We start from the raw sequence: 4,944 nt of genomic DNA, 5'->3' as shown, positions 1-4,944 counted from the left end.
AGCATATGTGTACAGATTCTAGGGGAGAATCTCATTAGCCTTATTTGGGCCATAAATTCATCTCTGCCAATCACACCACCAAGGTGATAGCGTACTCTTTTCAAAAGTTTATTTTATTTTATTCAAGTATTATTGATTTGCAGTGTTGTGTTAGTTTCTGGTGTACAGCAAAGTAATTCAGTTATACATATATATATTCTTTTCCATATTCTTTTCCACTATGGTTTATCACAGGACATTGAATATAGTTCTGTGTTTATCCATCCTATATATATTAGTTAAAATATAATCCCAAACTCCCAGTCTATCCCTCTCCCATCCATCCTCCCACCTGGCAACCACAAGTCTGTTCTCTGTGTCTGTGAGTTGGTTTCGTAGATTAGCTCATTTGTGTCATATCTTAGATTCCACATATAAGTGATATCAGATGATATTTGTCTTTCTCTTTTTGACTTACTTCACTTATGATAATCTCTAGGTCCATCCATATTGCAGCAAATGGCATTATTTCATTCTTTTTTTATGGCTGAGTGGTATTCCATTGTGTATATGTACCACATCTTCTTTATTCATTCATCTGTTGATGGACATTTAGGTTGTTTCCATGTCTTGGCTGTTGTGAAGAGTGCTGCTGTGAACATAGGGGTGCCTGTGTCTCTCTGACTACAGTTTTGTCTGGGCAGATGGAGTACTCTTATTATCCAGTCACTGCTCATGTCTGGGAATAGGGCAGCATCATGACTGACAGCCCATTGGAACCACAAGCTGTAGGGATGAGGAGTATCCCCAAAGGAAGGAATGCTGGATAGACAAAACTGTAGGTGTGCTTGAAGCTTCTCTTGAGATTTTTTAAAATGTCTTCACATTTAACAGTTTTTGAAACTAAAAACAGATGTGAGTTATGGACAGAGTTTTTCAAATTATCTAAAAATGCCTTGTCCTAAAATTAGAACAAATGAAATAATCAGAACTGAATCAAACTTGAAGCAGGTAGTGTACTTTTTTTCATCTAATTCATCATTTCCCTGTAAACTCATTATTAAAAGAGCTATGCATCAGTAAATACAAATTACTTCACGCAAAATGGACAATACTTTGAAGGAAGATTTAAATAATTGTGAATCAGACAATTCTCTCTTCATGGCAGAATCAATGATTAATTTCTATTTCCACACTTGAATAGATCTAATGTAACCCATAAGATATTGGAAGTGAAGTAATTATTAAACCTTAATGATGTTAGTCATTAGATTGGGTTCCCTGGAACTGACTCAGATGGTTATTTGTAGGTTTGTAAGAAAGGGAGGAAGGAAGGCAGGATTAGACAGAGGGAGAAGCTGATCTACCACGTGATCGCCACTGAAGTCTCAGGCCATCCTACAGGAGTTCTGGAGCTGAGGTGGCCTTCAAATTTCTCCCAAATGAAAGCAAGGGGGTCAGGCCTTTGTATGCCTATGTTGACAGCCATGGGATGCAGGCTGATCAGCGGGGGAGGGGGGACATGAACTTGGTCAAGGCAGCTTCCTCAGCTGGGGCAGTTCTTGGGAAGGCTTTCCGCTGTGAAGCAGGCACAGAGCACACTGCCTGGAGCCGTGGGAGGAAGCAGCGCCTAAGTGATGCTCTACAGCATTGGTGACTGGACATTTCATGGCACCACACAAGGGTCAGATATGTTTTCATTTTGTACTCCAGGCAGAAACAGTCTCTGTTGGCCAGAGAACCTTTAAAACATTTCCCATGGCCACAAAAAACAAGAGAACACAGAGGTCATGTTGCAGAAAAGAACTGATCCCACGAGAAACCAAGCACAACACTCAGAGAGTTGGAGAACTCAGGTTTATTGAGCCGGCGGACCCAGACGAGCTAACGCTCCAAAATTCTGGGGGCCCCGTTTCAGGGGAGTCTTCTCCTTATATAGGTTAAAACATACAGCTATAATTGGTACAAACTGATTGGCTACAAATTACTACAGGTCACGGGCAGTTACATGGGGGGGGGGAGTTGCCATGGTTACGCACATAGTAGGGGGTCCTAACAGCAACTTGTAGGAGCTGGACATTCCATTCCTATCAGGACTAAGGTCACAATTTGCATTCTCACATTGGTTGCTGGTTGAAGTTAATGGTCACTTAACAAGTCTATGTGCAAAGGGTCTCAAACAAAGGCTTGGGGCGGGGGGGGGGGGGGGGGGGGGGTGCCTGAGAGCAAGACAGTCGTCCCTTATCTGATCACTCTTAGTAATTCATTTTACTGTTTAATTGAGAGTGGCGAGCAGGCCTTTGCAAGATAGAGGAGAGTAAGCAATTACAAGCATGGAAGTTTCACTTTCCTCATCAGTCAGACTGAAGACTGCTGACTGTGCTTCGAGAAGGCAGTTACTCAAGAGAGCACAGATCATGAACAAGATCATCCCAGTGAGAGGAACACCAGACGTTTACAGGGTCACTCCCAGGCTTAAGAAGCAAAGATCCACCTGTGTAGGGCCTGGAAGGAAGATTAAAATATTGCTTGCTCTGCTGGGTGCTCGACAGGCCAGTGAATCAGAGGCGAGAAGTTGAGGCAAGGGATATGATTTTATTCGGAAAGCTGGCAGACTGAGAAGATGGCTGACTAGTATTTCCAAAACCACCATCTTACTGGGGTCTGGATGCCAGTCTCTTTTATAGAATCAGAGAGGGAGGGATGGGAAGTAAAGTAACAAGGGTGATCAGCCTGGCAGAACATCTCCTGGGATGACTAGCCTGGGGGAAAGGATGTGTTCATTTCTTCTTTCCTGCAGCCATTCACTGGTGAGTGGGGTTCCCCGAGGCAGTCCATTATGTATAATTATAATAACAAAAGTAACAAAAAGCAAAAGTCAAAGAAACAGATCCAACATGGAGTCCAATTTAGCTTTTCCTTGTTATAATATGTCAGACAAAATCTTGACAGAACAGCTGGAAGAAACTAAAGAAGATCTTGGAACCCAGAGTCAGTTCCCTCATCCAGACTGCTCCATGGTGATCACTGGTACCTTGGTGACTAACAGCTGGGACCATGTTACATTGTAAATCTTTCAGTACAACTGCATCTCTTTAAAAGTCCTCCCTTGGTGGTATATGAGGGTCAGAAAGGAGGGTGTTTTATATCCCTTCTCAGGTTTCCATCCAGCAACCATCCCTCAAATCCTGTTCCTCTTCCATCTCCAGCTCCACTTATATTCAAATATAAACAATACGGGATTACCACACATTTGAGGTAATGCTCCAACACCAGTGGTAAAAGATTAACGGGCGGTATTAAAGAAAGCTTGTGGTTACAGAGCTGTTTGGTTATTTGCACAAATCATCTAACTAAACTCTGTAACTTCTGATTAGCAAGATGAAGACAATAAGACTGTTAAAAAGGCTAAATTATGTCAAACGAGAAGCACCAGCAACTGCCTTATAGTAAATGTTGTCCAAATGTTAACAATTAATGTGACCTGAGTCCTTTTCAGAAAACCGAGCTCTTGGAATGAAAAATACTAAAAACATTGAATTCTATGTCAAAAAAGCCCACACTTAGCCTTCAGACTGTTGCTTATGCTATGAGTTAAAAAAATCTCTTTAGAAGCTCATTTCTCTTTTTTTTCTTTAATTTTTTTAAAGTAAATGTATTTATTTACTGGCTGCACTGAGTCTTCATTACTGCATGCGGGCTTTCTCTAGTTGCAGAAAGCGGGGGCTACTCATCGTTGCGGTGAGCAGGCTTCTCATTGCAGTGGCTTCTCTTGTTGCAGAGCCGGGCTCTAGGTGTGTGGGCTTCAGCAGTTGTGGCACACGGGCTTAGTTACTCTGCAGCATGTGGGATTTTCCCAGCCCAGGGATCAAATCCATGTTCCCTGCATTGGCAGGCAGATTCTTAACCACTGTGCCACCAGGTAAGTCCTAGAAGCTCATTTCACTTTGTTCTATGTACTGTTTCTCCCTCTTCTAAGGCACTGAGGAACTCTGCAGATAAAATAAAGACCTTGGTGTCTGACTTCCAAACTAATTCCATCACACAAACAGATGTGAAATCTCAACCGCTACAAGATGATGTTAGGATTGTCTGTTCTCTAAGTTTAAAATAGTGACGACCCAGACTCCAGCTGAAACAAAGAGCAGCCCCTGTAGTCACACTTCTCGCCAGGAAGCCAGGCCTGATCTGATGGAATTCTCTTCAGCGCAGGTGGTGTTTCCCCAGGAGCCTCACCTGTAACACCAGCGACAGGGGAACAGAAGCTGTTCCCGACAGGGTAAGTTTCTTCCCTCCTGGTTCCTTCCTCGGGTATATTCCACTTTCCCTGCCTTTGGTTGGCCTGGTATGATTTTATGATTAGGATAGGATTTTCTGTTTTTATACACTGTGGGTAAGCTCACTACAAAGCCTGAGATAAACCAACAACCTTTAAGTTATCTGTACATCTTGAAATGGGTCTCTTTAAGGCTCTGTGCTAGAAATCTTAGCTGGTTGGGAAGGTGGATGAATTAGGGGACATGGCTACAAATAACAAAACGTTCTTCTAAGTCATCTTTATCAAAAAGAAACATTTGCTCATCTGTTTGGGAAATCTGGGATATAGCTGACTTTGGGTATAACTGGGTACAAGAGCTTACATGTTACTAGAGGTTTCTCTTGGTTTCTTATCTCTGTTTTTGTTCGTGTTAGCATTTTGGCCTCTTTCTGTTGTAACGTAGAGAGGTTTCCTCTATGTGACTTGGGGAGATTGCCAGTAAACAGCCTTAAATTTAAATTTTCCCACAACTGTGACTCCAAAGGCAAAGAAGAAATGCACCTTACTTGAACTAACCCAGCAGTCACGTGGAGGACTCTGCCCGGCCCATCGGGGTCTTAGGCTCGTCTCTGAGTAAATCACTGCTGCTAGAGGTGTCGAGACCCCCACTGGCCTGACGTGGTCCTTTGCTCACACGGCGCCAGGGC

Source organism: Hippopotamus amphibius, chromosome 3 (assembly GCF_030028045.1).
Source record: "Hippopotamus amphibius kiboko isolate mHipAmp2 chromosome 3, mHipAmp2.hap2, whole genome shotgun sequence".
Classification (NCBI taxonomy): domain Eukaryota; kingdom Metazoa; phylum Chordata; class Mammalia; order Artiodactyla; family Hippopotamidae; genus Hippopotamus; species Hippopotamus amphibius.
This window is presented reverse-complemented; position numbering follows the sequence as displayed.